Here is a 20,131-nt window from a genome sequence, read left to right on the forward strand (position 1 = left end):
AAAATTCCACATGTAATAACTACAAAAAATTAAATACTTAGGAATAAATTTAAGCAAGGAGTTAAAAAATAAGTAAACTAAAACCTATAAAAATTCATAGAATAAATTGAAAAGAGCATAAATAAAAGAAAAAATAACCTGTGTTCATATACCGGGAGAATTAATATTGTGAAAATGTCCATACTACTCAAAGCAGTCCATAGAGCACAGAGTCAATGCAATCCCTAAATTTCATTTTTCTTCATAGAAATAGAAAGAGGCATCCTAAAACGTGTATAGAACCACAAAATCCCTAAATAGCCAAGGTAGTCATGAACAAAAAGAACAAAGCTAAAGATGTCATACTATATGATTTCAAACTACAGACATAACTTGTTTGTTTGTTTTTTATACTTCATTTTATTGCACTTTGCAGATATTGCATTTTTTACAAATTGAAGGTTTGTGGCAACATTGCATTGATCAAGTCTATCAACACCATTTTTCCAACAACATGTGCTCACTTCAAGTCCCTGTGTCTGCATTTTTTTAGCAATAAAGTATTTGTATATTGCACTTTTTAAAAGACATAATGCTGTTGCACGCTTAAGAGATTATAGTTTAAATATAACTTTTATATGCACTCAGGAACCAAGAAATTCATTTGGCTTGCCTATTGTGATATTTGCTTTACTGCTGTGATCTGGATCCAAACCTGCAATATCTCCAAGGCATGTCTGTGTACTACAAAACTAACGTAATTAAAACTGCATGGTATTGTAATAAAAATAGACACATAAACCAACAGATTAGAGAGCCCAGAAATGATTTTTGACAAAGAGGCCAACAACACACAGTAAGAACAGGACGGTCTCTTCAAAAAGTGTTGCTGGGATAATTGGATATCTACATTTAGAAGAATGAAATTGGAACCTCATCTCACACCATACACAAAAATCTGCTCAAAATTTAATAAAGACTTACATGTAAGAGCAGAAACTGTAAAACTACTAGAAGAAAACACACACAACATTTTAGAAAAACTATATGACATTGGCCTGAGCAATGATTTTTTTTTTGGATTTGACCCCAAAACCCCAGGCAACAAAACAAAAATAGACAAATGGCATTACATCAAACTAAAAACTTCTGCACAGCAAAGGAATGCATTAGCAGTGTGCAGACACAACCTGTGGATTGAGAGAAAATATTTATAAGCCCCACATCTGATAAGGGGTCTGTATCCAAAATATATAAAGAACTCAAGCAACCCTTTAGCAAGAAAACAAATAACTTGATTTAAAAAAACGGGCAAGGGACCTGGTTAGACTTTTTAAAAAAGACATACAAATGGCCAACAGATGAATGAAAAATGTTCAACATTAATAATCATTAGAGATAATCATTAGGAAAATCCAAATAAATACCACAGTGAAATATCACCTCACACCTGTCAGACTGGTTTGGTTGGTATCAAAAAGGAAATTTAACTAGTGTTGGAGGATGTGGAGAGCAAGGTACACTTGTATATTGTTGGCAAGAATATTAATTAGTACAGCCACATGGAAAACTATATGGAGGTTCCTCAAAAAACTTAAAATAGAACACCATGTGACTTAGCAATCCCATTTCTGGATATTTACACAGGATATTTGAAATTAGTTTGTTGAAGAGATGTCTGCACTCCCATGTTCTTTGCAGTAATTTTCACGATAGCCAACCTCAGCAGCCATTAACAGATAAGTACATAAAGAAAAGGCAGTATATATACATAATAGAATACTCTTCAGCCTTAAAAAAAAAAAGAAGAAGGAAATGTGATCATTTGTAACATGGATAGAATTGGAGAACATTATGCTAAGTGAAATAATCTAGGTACAGAAAAATAAATACCACTTGTTCTCACTTATATGTGGAATCTAAAACAATTGAACTCATAAAAACAGAGAGTAACATAAATTGCAGAGGCTAGAGGTGGAGAAATAAGGAGATGATGGTCAAAGGGTACAAAAGCTTAGAAAGGAAGAATGAAGGTTTTTTTTTTCTTCAGATCAATTCCATAGCATGATGACTGTAGTTAATTACAGTGTATTGTCCATTTAAAAATGGCTAAAATAATAAATTTCAAATGTTCTCAATACAAAAATAGTAAGAATTTGACATTATGGGTATGCTAATTAGTTTGATTTAATTATTTCACATTTATAAATCATAGCATCATATTGTACCCCGTAAATACATATACTTATACCTTTCAATTTATAAGAAACATTTTAAATATTTAAAAGTTTTGTCTAATGATCTTTGAGACTAATAAGACCAAAAAAAAAAAAAAAAATCCTAAAATCATGCTTGCCTTGGTGGCACATACGCTAAAATTGGAATGACTCAGAGAAGATTATCAGGGTCCTTGCAAACAATGACATACAACTTCAGGAAGCACTCTGTATGCATTTTGTGAAACATGCTCTTGGAAAGAATTGCTGAATTATAAATTTGAAAGGGATTCTGCAAGACATTCAATGGTGGATAACTACTTTTACTGGAAGTAGGTTAGCAATATTTAAAGTTAGAATTTTCATATATTAAAGTAATTTTTAAATTTCAAATTATAGATCTTATTTGTGAAAGTAGTCTATTTTACTTCCTTAACACTACCCTCCCCAGTATGCTACTTTATTCTCATGCAGTGAATTTGGGAATGAATAATAATTATATTTTAATATGATATCATTAAATGAAATATTGAGATATTATTTATAATCCACCAATGTATGTGTACTTTACTTGAAATATCCAGAGAGAATTAAAAAATAGAGACAAGAAAAAGCATATTAATATTGTGGAAGTACCACATATTTTTAAAGGAAATTGTAATAAACTTTAGTGTAAAAATTTAAAAGATGTTTTGATAAGAACAATTTACTTCTTAAATATTTTTCAGCTACTAAATCCATTTTTCTCTCTATATATATGTTCAGATTTAGAGACGCAAACTTTTAAGTACCACTTTATGATTAATTAAAAACATCTTTCCTACCTTTATAGTTATTTGAGCTTGAAAGTTCCCTTTTGAGAAAACATCACTGAAAAGAGTTAAGGTGAAAGGAAAGAGTGAGAAGGAAAATGGTAATTTTAGGAATATCAGCTTTTAAAAAAAGTAAAGCATATTGAAATGCCAGTTTGGAAAAATATGTGCAGCATAGTAATTAGAGTAATAGAAGACAGTATGTGAAACGATATGTCTAAATTCAGCCCTGACATATTGAATACATATGCAACTTGATTTTGGAAAAAGCAATTGTTATTTGTTCTCATAAAATGGAGAACTATCATATAAAATTAAAATAGAACAAACAAATGAGGGGTAGAAATGCATCAGTTTAACAAGTGTACATTTTATTTCAAAATTGGGCATTCTAGCAAGAAATGAAGGAGTAACTTTATGAGAACAATATGCAAATTGAAATTCATATTGAAGTGATCTGCAATTAAAAGATACGTTGAAAGAAAGGCATTCTAGAATTAGTACAGTTTTCGTTGACAATATGCTCTGTTATAAAAAAGTCATAATTACATATGGATTATAGTCATGCATAGCATAATATCATTTCAGTCAATGACAGAGCACATATACAAAGGTGGTCCCACAAGATTATACTTTTTCTATGTTTAGACAAAGCCCATATATAGGTTTGGTATAGCTTATATATACAGGTTTGTGTCCTACAAACAATAGACTATCCCATATTGTGTAGGTGTGTAGCAGGCTATCCCATCAAGGTTTGTGTAAGTAAACTCTATGATGGTCACACAAAAATGAAATATCTAAGAACACATTTCTTGGATTTCATTCCTGTTGTTAAGCACTTCATGACTGTATATTTCTTAAGTATCGTGAGAAATTTTTTTAAAAATTTTAAATGTTTGTGCCTAATTTGATCTGCACCCAAAATAATCTTAGCATTCGTGATTTTAAAGTACTGAAAACATGTTAGTAAAATTAACATTACTTTATAATAATGGAGGCAAATGGACTTACTCCATTTATACCTCAAAATTTCAAATGTAAAATATTCCATTTTTAATGCAATTTTTTTACATTTTTAAGTTGATTTCAGTTTTTATAAAACCCATTATAATAGAAACTGTTCATTCATTCAAAATTATTTTGTGTTTTTCCCTCAGTATTGTCATTTGTTTCATTCAAACAAAAATGTTAGCAATTTAACTTACTAATTGATAGTATCTGGTAAGTCCACATGTTCTTCTTATGATAGATATGTTTACTCATCTTTCTACCATAAATAGTTCTAACTTTCTCATGCACAATTCTATTGGGGGTCATATTTTTTATTATATATTGCCCTGTATCCTCTTGGTTAATACTGAAGAATCCAGAACAAGTGCTTGACTCAGAGGCAATGAATCCAGAGCCAGGCCAGGTGTTTTTGAAATAAAAGATAAACAAAAACATTACTCTTAGGAAATTTGAACTAATTAAACCCAAACGCTGAAAGAATAAGTTAATTACATAAGATTTTCAGGTGAATGGTCACAAAGAAGACTTAGGATAAAAATGTACTCATTGGAACATGTTTAAAGTCAACATTATGTTGAAAAGGAAGTAATTTTAAGCAGGGAGATGGTGGTAGAAAAAGGTGTAAAGTCAAGTCACAGACAGGTACGCCTTGAGAGGGAAAAGACTGCAGTCTTATTGGTTCTGGATGACTTTAATGTCTATTTTACATTTTTGTTCAAAATAAAATTCTTCCCTTGGATGGGTGTATCTTCTTTAACAGAATTCTGCTGTCCCAGATCTAAAGAAAGCAGAGAGTAAGTTTTAAAACCATATAGGGGAGAAAGTTTCTTTATTTATTCCAACACAAATTTTCTAAATTATTTTTCTAAGATCTCTTTTCGTTCACAAGTCAGCAAATTGGGCTCCAGAATTATTTGATGCAATAGATATGCAAATAGAATCATGTTGTGCCTGTTTCCTAGGTTGAGAATTCTTACAGTTAGCAGAATTATCCTCATAATTTCCACCTTAACTAACCCATTTTTTTACGGCTGAATCCTCTAAATAATCTAGGACGTCAGTCTCCATAAATATATACTCAGGAAAAATAAATAGTAATTTGCAATCATATATTAAAATAAAAACATCTTAATGAGACAAATTATAAAGATAATTGGTAACACAAAAAGACAAACTTGAATATTGACTGCTCTAGTCATCAGGGCACTTTACTCACTTTAAATTCACTTCAAGGGCCTCTCCTCCCCCACTACCCAGGTTTCAAAGCTTACAAATAGGAACTAGAAGCCTCATTGTGACATTTATGTATTATTAAATGATAACACTTAATTCATTTCTTTTTCACCAGCTTAACTGTTACAGATATTCATTATGCAGAAATCTTAGCCCCATTGACTCTTTAGTGGTTAAAGCTATTATGCTTATTTCAATATACTTAGCAATCTGTTGCATTTTAATTCTTTCTTCATGATAGCGAATGTTGAATAAAATTGAAATGCTTTAATATATTATTTCAATCTAGAATTCAAAAATATTTTTAATAGAGTAAAAGGGCATCCGTATGACAAGATCAACTTATTATAAGGGAGTAGCTATCTAGTCCAGGTCCCCAGAGGGACAAAAATTCAAAATGAGTTCACTTTTTTTTTTTTTTTTTTTTTCAATTACCCTCTTCTGTTTAGATTTTAAATTTCTGAGTGACTTGTACTAATCTATATTCAACACTATTTTGTTGGAGTATAAGGGCAATGGTTGTGTGTTAAAATTCACTTGGGAAAGAACCAGATCTACAAAGAAACTTTTTTAAAAATAGAGGAAAACAATATTTATTGTAAAAGCTACTTTTTAGGCCTCTTTTCTTTGTCCTTGGAAGAATTTTAACTCAAAAGAAAGAACAATTATACCTTTTTGCTATTCTCATGAGTCCTGTGGCAAGATTAGCTCTGGGAAGTCTGGGGGCCGACTTGAATATGAGGCTACAAGGAGGAAAGCAGGTCAAATTCAACCTCCAGAAGCTTCTCTGCTGCATTGACTACCTGAGAGACTGTCAGATTGTTTTGTGTCTTTTTGGGGGCTAAAAATCCTGCCACCTTTGCCCTTGAATATGGCTGTTCTATGTCTATGTTTGACCCTTAGGGTTTCATTGTGCTTTCTGGACTATAGAAAATCAATTCAGAATCCTCAAGTGAATTATGATTATAAGTAATACTTTCATAAAATTATTATTTTGCTACAGTTGAGAATAAAAAGTCTGTGATGCATATTTGGCATTTTCAAAGACACTTAATAAAGTATTGCTGCAGTACTTCTTGTTGATACTATTGATAACAAGGTTGCAGGCATGCCAGCTCTCAGTTATTTAAGTCAGTGGATAACTGTCAATGAGCAAAGCATACTCCAATTGTCACAGTTTCCTCTTTCAACTCAACTAATGTCAGAAGCAATTCCCGGAAATAAATTTGAACTATTGCTTTTATTTTTATTTTATTTACTCTTAATACAACCTGATGTAGCTGCCACAGTGAACTTGGACTTGAAAAAATCATAAATGATTTTTATGTTATGAAAGCCAATGGGTATTTTTGGTGTTGTTATCTTGCTAACCTCTCTTCATTCATTCACTTAATGAAGTATTGAACTCTTGCCAGGCTCTTGGAAAACAGAGTTGCAGAAGACAGAGATCATGTTTTTATGATACTGACAATTGACAACGAACAAATTATACAGATGCTAAATGTTAGAAGCTGTCAAGTCATTGAGCAACAATCTCTAGTTTTTATTGTTGTTGTTGTTGTTGCTGTTGTTCTTTGAGATAGAGTTTTGCTCTTGTTGCCTAAGCTGGAGTGCAATGGCACAATCTTGGCTCACCGCAACCTCTGCCTCCCGGGTTCAAGCGATTCTCCTGCCTCAGTCTCCCAAATATCTGGGATTACAGGCATACACCACCACACCCAGCTAATTTTGTATTTTTAGTAGAGATGGGGTTTCTCCATGTTGGTCAGGCTGGTCTTGAACTCACAACCTCAGGTGATCAGCCTGCCTTGGCCTTCCAAAGTGCTGGGATTACACGTGTGAGCCACTGCGCCTGGCCATGTTGCTCTAGTTTTGAAGTTAGAAAGGGTGTCCCAGTGGGAGCAATTTTTAGTTGGGCTCTAAGTGTAAGTAAAGATTTGATTTGTAAAGTGGGGATAAGCAAGGATTTTTTTTTTTAAACATAGGAAAAGCAAGTTCCACCTCCTCACCTTTCTTTCAGTTAACACCTACTCATCTAGCAATAGCACTAAATCTAGTGAGAAATAATAAGACTTTAGAATCGGGGATTGAAAAGAATGAATGTATTCCATTGTATTAAGAATGAAGATTCAGAAGGACTTAGTGATTGGGTGGATGTGAAATGAGGAAGAGGATGAAGTTAAGAAAGTCTCAACATTCTGGTTGGGTCACTAAGTTGGTGGCGGTGCCCTTTACTAAATCTGGGAGCACTGGAAGAGGAATAGGTTTGCAGAGCGCTCAGGAAGCCAGTTTTGCATGTGTTGAGATTGAGAGGCATGAGACATAAACTAGTGGCAGTAATAGGTAGGCAAATTTATGGTGCTCCAGAAAAGAGGCTGGAGACACAGATAGGTATCTTACCCTAAAAACATCCCAAAGTCAACTCATCATCACACAAAACAGTATGTGATCTGGATTTTCCTACAGCCTTGTGATCATGGGCCCTGCATCCACTTTGCCATCAAAGCCAGAAGCCTGAGATTTACACTTAAACCTCATATTTTCTCATTCTGCTAGTCTTATCCACCACTGTGCCCCTCCAACTCTCGTTTTTAAATTTCTTTTGAAACCACCCCCTCAGCCTCACTCTTTTATTTCATTCTTTACTTCCTCAAACTCCCTCTCTCCCGGGGAATTGAAATATCCTGCTAATTAAAGTTGTTTCCTCAGCAGCACCATGTCCTTAAAATGAACATTTATATTGCTGCCCGCATGAGCCATTTAAAATAGAAACATTTTTGTTTCCCTTTTTCTCTTCTTCCCAGTGTCAACTTCTAATAGGGTTCTGTATGCATTTTGATTTTACCATTTCAGTTCTTTATCTCTCATTTTCCCTTTTTCCAGAATACATATAGGCATAATTTCTGTTCAATTCTTTTTTCATTTGCCAATTGTTTTGCTTACCGGCTAGCCAAAATACATGTAAATGCATTATAAAGGCAATAGAGAAGAATAAGACAATGGGTAACAGCATGGCCTGTAGAGAGTGAGTGCTTAGATTCAGACAGCAGCACCAATATTAACCCAAGAATTGCCCAAGCCTGGTGACCTTAGGCAATTTACTTAACCTGCCCAGTGCCTCTTTGTCTTCACGTTATAGAATAGGGATAATGACAGTAAGTATTTCCTAGTGTTATTTCATTTGATTATCTAATACGTTAAAGTGCTTTAGTATATTTTAATGGTAACTGAAACAAAGAAAGCATTGTATGTTCCTATTAACCATATGAAGCATTATTTTGGGATACTAATGAACGGAGGGGTACGTATAATATTAATTTACTAAATTAACTAAGTTTTTGCGATAGTCAAGATTTATCAAATACCTGGTGTGTTTCTGGCATTGTCCTAATACTGGTTATGTGGTAACAAACATACAAATCATGGTTCTTTCCTTGGGAAACTTATCACCTAAAGGAAGAAATATACATTACACATTAGTGAGGAGTGATACGTTTATCAACACCTAACCATTGTGCAACTACCACATATTTAATATTTTTAAAATAAGATTTCTATTTTTTCCCTAAACCTACTTTCCTTTGCTTCATGTTTTTCATAATGGAAATGTGTATTCATTCTGTTTATTCAGAAAGAGTACTGCCCTCCACTCCTTGCCCTAACTTTTATTCAACAAGTACTTATCAGGTACATTGTATGATGATATAACATTGAATGTGATGGACACAACTCTCCCCTGGCTAGATCCTATGTTATCCTATTGTGAATATCTTACAATTCATGGGCAACTTCCTCAAGGAGGTAGTGGTCTTGTTGGTGGAAATGGTCATACATTGCTAAAATATTTAATGAAATAGTCAAATCATGCAATGAAACAATTTAAGAGCTGCTGTGAGGCAGCATGTGCCTCTAACGTGAAGGAAACAGGGATGCAGAGATTAAGGAGGTCATCTTAGCAAGGAATTGTCACTGAAGCATTTTCTGTTAGAGATAGGATTTGAGAGGGTTGGTATTTCTTCCTTACCTTATGTATTACAGAGAGGTCATTAAATCAAATTCATTATTTTCTCATTGCAGCTGATTATTTTCCTTTATTGTCTGGTCAAATGCCTGAATGTTGGGACTCTATCTCAGCCCCAGTGTGGAGGGTGAGGTCCTGGAAGTAGAAAATAACAAGAAAGAAGACACCCAGTTTATAAAATAATTAGCATGTACCTAGTCACTTCACAGGGGATTCTAACCCATCCTCACCTATGCTAACCCCTAAACCAGTTTTCATTATGTTTTTATAATTTATCCATTTTATTTAGACTGTGTCTGTATAAATTATGAAAAATGACTGAGATGGCTGGTGGATTTTCTAGGACTTTCACAGTCCTGGAAAAAATAAAGCATAAGCTAGTTTGGTTTGTAAGTGGAATTGATGGGAGAAAATCTGGGTAACCCATTAGAAAAGTAGGATTATACTCACAATTGCCTCTTCCCCAAACCTAAGTTGGCTTTACCTGTTGACTCCACATTTACCTCCACTAATTCTTGTTCCCATTATTCATATCAATATATTTATCTATTCCCTTGCCCAATTGACAAACGCTTTAGTGCAACCTCTGCTGGCAAACTTGTTTTGAGAGATCTTAGTCATTTGTCTAAGTTCTGCCTGCTCCATGACCCTGGCTTTCCAGACAAAATTTAGTTTCCTATTAACATAATTCCCTAATCTGACACACAGTCATTTAATGAAAGGAAAATATCTTAATTAAAATGTATGATTAGCTTTGTCAATTCAAATGAAAATGACTCTCTAATTTAGACGTAGGCATAGAATTTTAAAGTTAGAAGAGGCCTTAAAGATCACCTAGTAAATGAATGGTTTTGGTAATTATTCTCTCCTGCTGTGTGCATTAGCATCTGCCCTGCATTTTGGGCTGTCAGATAGATACTTTAAAAAGAGAAAATATGGACTTAGAAATATGGAAAGTTTCTGATAGTTGGGCTTTTTAACAATCTTGCTAAAGTCCTCTGACCCTATAGTTCATGACATAATTATTTATTAGGCTTGGGATAGAATCATTTATGGCTTAGAGTAGATAATAAAAGAGTAGATAATAAAAGGGATTACTACACAGGCAGTTTCTCCCTTAAACTCACAGTTTTTGTAATCTCTTTCCCTATGGTAACAGAGCAATTACTTTCCAGCATGTTGATTCTTTTGTACTTTAAATATAGATAAATGTAATCATGCTGAAAACCTGGGGGTTAGCTAGTGCTCCTGAATTGAAATCTCAAACTGCAGAAAAGCATTGCTTTAAGCTGGTTACAACGGTAACCAGTTCTCAGGCAAATCCATAACTACCACAGTTGTGAAGAACGAAGTTTCATACGCCTGAATCTTAATTAAAGCATTATTTCCAGAAAATGGAATAATTTTGGTTTGTTTATGTATGTTATGTTTTAGAAATTACAGCTTGATTGACATAAAAATAAAGTTTATGAAAAAATATGCTGGCTTGAGATGGGGAAGGAGGAAAGCAGTACAATGGAGAAGAATCTCTGGAATTTTGAAAAAGAACAAATCAACTAAACACATCATAGATAGAAACAAAATTACGGCAGAGAGGCTGTGTTTAAAACTAATATTGCCCAAGTACCCAACGGGCTTAGGGAATTTAAATTTGGGGTTTCACATGAAACAAGTCTACCTTAATGATTAGAACAACGGACTGAAGAAATTTCTAGAAGAATGGGGCATAAACTTGTCCTAAATGATGGCGAATCCCATCAAAAATGGAAAGTTTATTGAAAACACCATGAGAATTGGTGTGCTTTAGATGAATTACTTTATTTTTATTAGTTCCCACATAGTTCACAAAACATTTTGAGTATGTAGTAACTGGTGTAATTTATGGTAAAAATAATTTGTGTCAGGAGTGTATGTTTAGTATCATTATTGAAATAAACCCTGGATTTAATGTCACTTAGGAAGACTGGAGAGCAAATAGCTAAAATATTTGAAGACTTTTCTTCCCATCTTTTTAAGAATAATTTTAAACATATCATTTGCAGTTGTTATAATCTTTAATTCTCTCATCTGAATGGTAGAACACAGGTCATAAGTATCCTTTCATAATTAAAGGGAATAAAGCAAGAAAATGTCTTTTCTAAAACAGGAAATATGAAGCATTGTGAACACTGCTCTTCATGAATGGTAGATATGACATTTTGAGACAATCTAATTTCTGCTGCTCAGCTCTAAAATTAAAAAGCAGTTATTGATGATGGAGTAGGTGGTTAACTTGGTAACATACATTATTATCTATTTTTAAAATTTGCAAATACTGTTTCTTGTAATAGACTAATGCTTTCATCCAATAGTTAAAGTAGTATTTTCGAATTAAATGTTCAATCATTAACTGCATAGTCACCTTCATCTTTACATTGTGAGGTCCTTGATACACACTGATATAAGTATTAATTTGAGTCCTATTGTGCAGAGAAGTAGAAATAAGACTACAAAATATGTTTAAGACATCATTAAAAGCCTTGATTGTGTGAACCCCAATTATCTGAAACAAGTCTTGGTTAATTTAGAAAGTTTATTTTGCCAAGGTTGAGGATGTGCACCCATGACACAGCTTCAGGAGATCCTGATGACATTTGCCCAAGGTGGTCAAGGCCCAGCTTGGTTTTATACAGTTTAGGGAGATATTAGTCATCAATCAATATATGTAAGCTATACATTGGTTCCATCCAGAAAGGCAGGGCAACTCAAAGTAGGGAGGGGGCTTCCAGGTCACAGATAGGTGAAAGACACCTATCTGTGAAGGTTGCATTCTTTTGAGTATCTGATTAGTCTTTTCAAAGGATGTAATAAGATATTCATCTATCTGATGAGCAGAGGGATGACTGAATAGAATTGGAGGCAGGTTTGCCCTAAGCAGTTCCCAGCTTGACATTTCCCTTTAGCTTAGTGATTCGGGAGCCCCAAAGTTTATTTTCCTTTCACATTTTTCCTTTTTCTTTTTTTTCTTTTTTGAGATGGAGTCTCGCTTTGTTGCCCAGGCTGGAGTACAGTGGCACAATCTTGGCTCACTGCAATCTCTGCCTCCTAGGTTCCAGTGATTCTCCTGCCTCGGTCTTCTGAGTAACTGGGACTACAGGCACATGCCACCATGCTGAACTAAATTTTTTTTTTTTATATTTTTGTTAGTAGCAGTAGAGATGAGGTTTCACCATGTTGGCCAGGCTGGTCTTGAACAGTTGACCTCAGGTAATCCATCCACCTCTGCCTCCCAAAGTGCTGAGATTACAGGCATGAGCCACCAGGCCCAGCCCCCTTTTCTTTTTAAAATCTTTTGTACAGAGCATTTTAGCAAAAAATGAGTCTCTGGTTTCAGGTTTTGTCTGATCTCTCCTGGCTAGGATGGTTTATTCCTAGACAATAGGTCTCGAGTTATTAGGAAAGCTTATTTTTAGCAGGTTGTGAACTCTCATCTCCTGTGAAGAGAAAATGGAAGAACGTAGGAAAAACAACAACAAATAAAATAACAATCATGGGAAATAGATATAGGCCACATTTCTCTGAAGTTCATACATCAGTAGGCAGGTATGAAAGTGGCTTACACATGTAAATAGGTTGCTGTTATTTTCTTCTGAAGTTCAATTTGTCCAGCTTCAGTTTGGACTTTAAAAAAGCCCAGCTAAGTTTTCAGTGATTTCAAATTAGGAAAAATCGAGGTTGGCGGGAGGAAAGACAGAACAACAAAAAAAAATTGAAAACATTATTTTGGAGACATGTAGCCAGGGAAAATTACAATTTAGTCTAAATGGTAGAAAATAATAAACATTGAAAAACTTTAGGCAAGATTAGAATCTAACAACAGGTGTATTACAGTTTTAAAACATAATTTTTCTCCCTTCAATTTCCCATTTTTACTAAAGACAAATCATGGTAGGACCAATTTGCTTTATTATACTTGGCAGACTGTTTGTGTAAAGTGCAGGAAAAAACATTATTTTTCACATAGGCTTTTCAAATTGGTAATCTCAGATAAGACTTTTTTAAAGCCAAGCCCAGCCATGGATTTGTAACATCAAACACCTACAAGTTAGTGAATTCATCTTCTCTTGAAGTCACAAGGTAAAGTTGGGGCTTCTCAACCTGTTAGAAAGTGATATTCTTTACTCACAGCAGGTCAGGAACCCTGTGTAGGGACTGTGTAGACAAGGTATGAGGACAGTTTTCCCAAGGGGCTTTTATTGACTCTGTAAGTCAAGTTTGATTCCTTAAAGGAAAGCACACCATTCCTGTCAAAGCCTAGGTAAAATAATCAGTTTCTCCAATTGTGTCCCATTACACATGAAAATAGATTCTCATTGCACTTATGTAAATAACTACATTGCTGTAAGTTAAGAATACTCACAAATAGTTTCCAAATTCTGGACAAATCAGGTAGAAAGAAACAAATATGCTCCAAATTTTGTCCACAGGAGTATACTTTATTTAATTGTTAAAAGCTGTCCAATAGCTCAAAAGAAAAGTTTCCTTGACTTTGAAAAAGAAAACAAAGGATCAGCAACATTTTAAGCAAAAGGACAACAATGTCACTTCAGTCTTCTATTAGTTCAGTCCATGCAGTTAATTCTTGTTCAGTTTGACATTCATGAACATTTCAGCTCTCCATAAGTCCTGAAAGTTTTTCCTGTGTTCTGATCTGCAAGGTTATCTGCAAGGTTATCAGAGAGACCTACATTCGAGAGAACCTGTTAGAGTTTTACGGCTGATCATAAAACCACATTCTAAAGAAGAACAAAACAATTGTTCATGCATGACAAAAAGTTTTAGGGCAGCCATAGTCAGAGACACTATTGACAAAGAAATTTGTTACTTCTGCAGTACACAATAATTTAACATATCAATTATAAATATTATTGATAACATACACTAAGTCATATCAGAATTATAAGAGTTTCCCATAATTTTGGAACGCATACGAATAACATATTTTTACAAATACAACCCAAAGAAAGTCAAACACCATTTCACATTTGACAATGCTTCCCATATAATTTTTTATACCAAATAGCCAAATATGTCATTCTTGAACTTTAGGGAATCTAATATCTTAAAGGATTAATTAGGTCAGAAAAGACATAATTTATAATTTGATTTTGGAAAGTTTGTCAAATATCAAAAGTTTAAAACACTTGATATCACAAAATAGGATTACAGTTCATTGTCAAATAAGTCATTCATTTAACCAAAGTGATAACTCAAGGATTTCAAAAATAGGCAAAAACCTTCATCTTTGAGAGAGGATACTTAATTTTCAAAATGATAAGCCCTAATAAAAACAGCATGAAATCAATTGAATTTGTTTTTCAAAATTTTAGAAGCAATCTGTAAAATTTTAATCTTGACCATAAGATGTAACTTCCATAAACCTTTTCTAATCTTTATAATCTTTGTTAGGGAATTGGTTAATGCTTAAGAAAATTTTCTTAATCTGACACAGGGGCCCATATGCTGGTCTTGCGTCAGTGTGCCTTTTATATTAATGATTAAATTATAGAGAAACAGAATTTATTTTATCTTTCAAAATCAGCCCTTACAATCTCATATGGCCACCTCTTCCACAATAGTCCCTGAGCCTTGAGGGGCTGAATAGCTTTAATTTGTGGTCCTGTATCTCAGGAACACAGTTTATTTTGATTGACATCTTCAACTGGGCTTGAAAATGAGGCTTCAATTGCTGTCACTGTTTAAGATTTAGCAGGACTTGGTGTCCTTTTTGGATCCAGGAGCCAACGCCCTGTAACTAAATCTCACAAGGACTTTAAAAGCACATATAAAAAATACACAGATGTAATCATCTTAATTTTTAAAAAATTCAGTTTTCTTCTGAGCAAACCAAAACTTTATAATAATGGCATAGGACTTATTCAATAAAACATAAAATCTGTTAGGCCAGTTACCAAAAGGCAAAAGGAAAGACATTCTGCAGTGCACAGAATATTATGTTGGAAGAAAATATTTTCTTTAGACCCTTAAGAAAACATTGTTAGCATCAAGCCACAGCAAACAGAACTTGAGGGGAAAAAAAAACTTACATGAGTTGAAAATGACTTGAAGGAGAGTGTTTGTGCCTTTTAAAAGATGAGAGAAAATAGAAAATGGTGAGATGTAATAGTTGAACTTTGGGTTAAAATTTTTTTTAATTTCTTATAATTTATTAAGAGGAAATCACTCTCTCCCTCAAGAAAATTTTATTGTCCTAATCAAGTATTTAGTGTATGTGTTTATTTTTACATCAAACCCTATCTCTAGAAAGACCAATATAATTTTCCTTTAATTATAGACAACTTGATTATACAAAAGTTTTTAGCTTTTTGAAAATAAATCCTCTTGTTGTGACTTTTATAGACCATTAATAACATGCTTGGACTTTCTGGTTTATCCTGAACATCCCTTTTTCTTAAACAACCAGTCATTTTATTCTAGGACTAAATTTACCATGCAAGATTCTTTCTCATATTTCTCTTTAAGCTTTCTTACCAAAAAAATACCTCTTTATTTACACAACTTTCTTTATATCTCTCTTATTTCCTTGTTCCTTTTATAATGTTTTATCTGATTAGCCTTTTCAAAGGAGGCAATCAGATATGCATCTACCTCAGTAAGCAAAGGGATGACTTTGAATAGAGTGGGAGGCAGGTTTGCCCTAAGCAGTTCCCAGCATGGCTTTTCACTTCAGCTTAGTGATTTTGGGACCCCAAGATTTATTTTTCTTTCAAAATTGTGTTAATAAGGTCATATTTTTATCATTTACTTAATGCTGACCCATGGGTAACATTTTAGCAAATGGATGATATAATCAGTGTCATCACTGAAAGATCATTCAGATGTCTGAGAAAGACCAGCTGGGGCAAGATGGGAAAAAGGGAAGTTACATAGAAAGCTATTGTGATAATCTACATAAAAACATTTGTGGGGCCAGAGCAAAAACGCATTATGATGGAGAGAATAATACAGATTAAATTAATGGTTAGCAATTATAATTGTAGACTTTGCTAATGATTTGATATAGGGGGTGAGAGAGAGAGAGAGAGAGACTGAGAAAAAAAGATTCTAAAATAATGATCACATTTGTGTATTGGGTAATGGATGAATAATTTTTTTTTTCCTCAGGTGTGAGTACAAAATAGAATATCTTTGAGAAGGGAAGATTTTGAGTTGAGTTTTGAAGATGTAGAGCCTGAGATGAGTTTGTTTGTGTGTGTGTGTGTGTGTGTGTGTGTGTGTGTGTGTGTGTGTTGGGGGGCAGGCATTGGTGAATAGAGTTTAGACCTTCTATTGTTTAGCTGGTAAAATAACATGTGTAGTTGCAGTAGCCCAGGGAAAAAAGATGGAAGAGAAGACTACTGGGGATGAAATTCTCAGAAACATGGACTTTAGGTTCAGAATAGATGCTCAGGAGGATGAATGAAAAGAAAGTGCAGAAAAAAAGGAGGAAAGTTAACAAAGACTGATGTTCAGGTAGCAAACTTTCAATAGTAGTCTTTAAAAAAATAAAATGGTGAATAGCATCAGATCCAAAGCAAAGAGGAAACTGAGTATGAACAGATGATATCTCATTTGTGAATTAAGATACCATTAGTATTCTTAATCCATAATATTATTAGTGAAGAGATAAACAAGCCTAGAAATATTTTAATATTAAAATTTAATTTCTAGAGCTAGAGTTGTATAGAACAGAGGGCTTCAAATTTTGACCACAAACAAATGAGTTAACAACAACAAAAGAATCCACTACTTGTATAAGTAAAACTATCTACTTATAAATTATATACATTTAGTATTCAACTAACATATCAACTACTTTATAAACCATGTAACATGATTAGGAATTTTGAAGCTCATTGAATAAAGCAGAGATAAATAAAATATTAAAAATAATTATATCTCAGCTGATACCATGATGTTGTAAACATGTTGTTCTCAGTAAATAAAACAAAAATGGAAGAGGGAATAAAAACACAATCTTTAATAGTCCTCACTGATAAAATACTAATTGGTAAGAAGACCTTGCCAAAAAGCCAACCAGGAAGTTTTGTTTCCTTCAAGATTAACTCAAAATTTGTGAGCATCCTTCTCTAATGAGAAGCTGTTAGTCTGAATAACAAAAGAAGGCAGTAGTTTATTTTAAAAGGGAGGAAGATTCCTGCTGTGGTTTATTATTCATATTATTTTGATCAAAACAGCTACTGTTTATCACTTAAGGGGAAGGAGATTTCTAAAGTGAATTCTCATCCTAAGAGGGGAAAAAATCCCATTACAATTATCTCACTACTTCCCAGCATCTCCTCATGTCCCGAGGATAAAGAAAGGAAAACAATTTCAAAAGCTTTCAAAGGCAAGCACATCATCCTGATAATACAGTAGACAGGAGTACTGTAATTCTCTGAACATCAACCACTTCCAGATAGCATTATAGAAATTTCATTTAAGCAATTTGCTCTTAGGATTAGTTTATTTTTGTATAGATGATTTGAAAATCTTTTCAAGAAATATGCCTCCTTTTAAGAATAGAGATTGATTTGCATTTGCCATATGCACATAGGCATTCCAGTGGGAAGGGTACCATGGTACTAAAAAACAGTTTTTCACTTGACAAAGTTGTCGTTCACATTATTCTTTATTGTTATTTAATTATAAGGCTACTACATCATATTTTTCTTCTGTGTCAAGTAATGCATAGATCCAAGGAAATGTATTTCCTCCTCCTATATTGCATGTCTATATTTTATTTTTTCAGTATGTTTATCAGGTGTTTATTTCATCATTAGCAGATTTTTAGTTGGATAATGGATCTGACATGTAATTTTAAGTCTGAAAATTAGATAAATGTTAAACATCAGATTTAGGTGGAATATTGAGGTCTTGATTCACAGATGTAAACATATAATTCACTATGAGAGGTAAAAGATAGAAAAATAAACTGAGAACTGAAATCTACCCAGTGATAATCCTTAATTCAAAGGTCTCTACTGTGGCCTTGACTTGTCAATTTTGTTAATCAGCCTCATCTTGAAAAGTGAAGCAAACTTAGCTATATCTCATGGGAATTTCAGGCTTTAATGTTAATTAATATCTGACTACAACATATTCAGAATAAATAAACACTTGTTAAGAATCAAGCTGTAGGCAAGGTTGCATCTACTCCCCTCACTAGCCAACTCTGTGACTTTGAACAAGTCACGTAAACACCAGGAGCTTCAGTTTCTTCATCACAGCAGGAGAAATTCTAAACTGCCTTGGATGGCATGGTAGGTCCTCATGGACTTTCCCTGACTAATTTGCTCAGCCTTATCTTTTTTTTTTTTTTCTCCTTCTACTCACGTCTGCACTCCACACATTCACAATTGATACTCCAAGAATATTCAACTACTTGTAGTTCCCAGAAAATGCTCTATTTTCCCATACCTCCTGCCTCCACGTGTGTTTCTCTTTGTGCTCAAAATGCTTCCATCTCAGCAGTCATTTTAAATTCGTTTCCTTCACTTTCAGCTTCCTCTGAAGTGCCCCTTCCTCTGAGAAGTGCAGTGTTCTCTAAGGTGTGGGGTTTCTGCTGGCGATGTGTATACTGCACCTTTTTCCTCTGCTTTTCATGACTTTAATGACTTGAGCTTTATCAAGGTTCTGATTAAGGATATTCTCTCAAGGGAATGAGCTTTTTCTCCCTTTTCATACGTAGAAGATGCTTAACACTTTTATTGAATATGCCTACAAAATGGATGTATTGAACGCATTTGTCCAAGAAAGTTATAAAATGTATTTACCATTGTATATTAAATATTGAATATCAAAGAACGTTCTAAAAGTCTTTACTGAGCAACCACTATGCACCCGAGCAATTAATAAGTACTAAAAACATAAAGCTGAATAATGCAGAATCCTTGTTCTAGTCGTGCTCGTCACCAGAGGTGGAGGCAGGACTATAAACAGACAAATAAGAGAACAGTCCTGTGAGTCCTTCTCAGGGATAAACAGAGTTTCTTGTACTATTCAAGGCCAGATATTAGACAGAATAATACTGCCTAGAAGACATACGCAGGTTTCATCAAGTCGGTGAAACTGATCTTGAAGTTTCGGTGAGAGAAAGGAAGAAAGGCCATTTTAGAAGTGAGTGGAATGTGCAATGGTAAAGAGGCTGAAACTTTTTTTTTTTTGAGGACAGCAATATCAGTGGAGTGTGGCATAACTTGCATGCATAGGGTGAGGTGAGTTGTCAGCGAGTCTACAAATATACATTTGAGACTTGGGTCTACAACTTTGTTGATCGCTGGGTGATCTTAAACAAGCTACTTAAATTTTCTAAGCCTCTCTCTTGTTTCTGCAAGACAATGCTAAGAACGAGTCTATCAGTGATAGTGATAAGAATAAGTCAGTCCTTCTTTCTGGTTTTTCCTCCTTCTAGGAACAAAGATAGTTCTTCCTAGTCACCTTGTGGTTGAACCAATTCTGACCACTGATTTGTCAGCAGAAGTGATGAATGTTATGGATAATCTGCAGTGTTTAATAGTGGGTGTGAGACACCCTTCTTTCACTTCTCTTTTCCCTCTGACATGTCAAAACCTGAGACGTTGTTTGATTCCTGAGACTGACCTCTGAGGGGCTACAATTAACAGAGCTTCCCTACCTCCCCCGAGATTTTCTAATGTGAGGAAGAAATAAGCCTTTGTTCTTCTGAGTCAGTAAGGTTTGTGTGGTATTAGTTACCTGAGGATAACCTAGTCTATCCAAGTCTATCCTGTATTCAATTGCTAAAATTAGATAAAACAAAATATAAGAAAATATTTTATTTGCCAGAAATCACTACA

General features: G+C 34.0%; 1 non-coding gene across 1 annotated transcript; it reads left to right on the forward strand.

Annotated features, from left to right (window-relative positions):
• The first annotated feature begins 2,331 nt into the window (after positions 1-2,331).
• On the forward strand, positions 2,332-2,433 carry LOC111551810. Its single transcript, XR_002734474.1, has one exon. It is a non-coding gene; the product is annotated as a U6 spliceosomal RNA (small nuclear RNA).
• Positions 2,434-20,131: the final 17,698 nt, after the last annotated feature.

Source organism: Piliocolobus tephrosceles, chromosome X (genome assembly GCF_002776525.5).
Source record: "Piliocolobus tephrosceles isolate RC106 chromosome X, ASM277652v3, whole genome shotgun sequence".
Lineage (NCBI taxonomy): Eukaryota > Metazoa > Chordata > Mammalia > Primates > Cercopithecidae > Piliocolobus > Piliocolobus tephrosceles.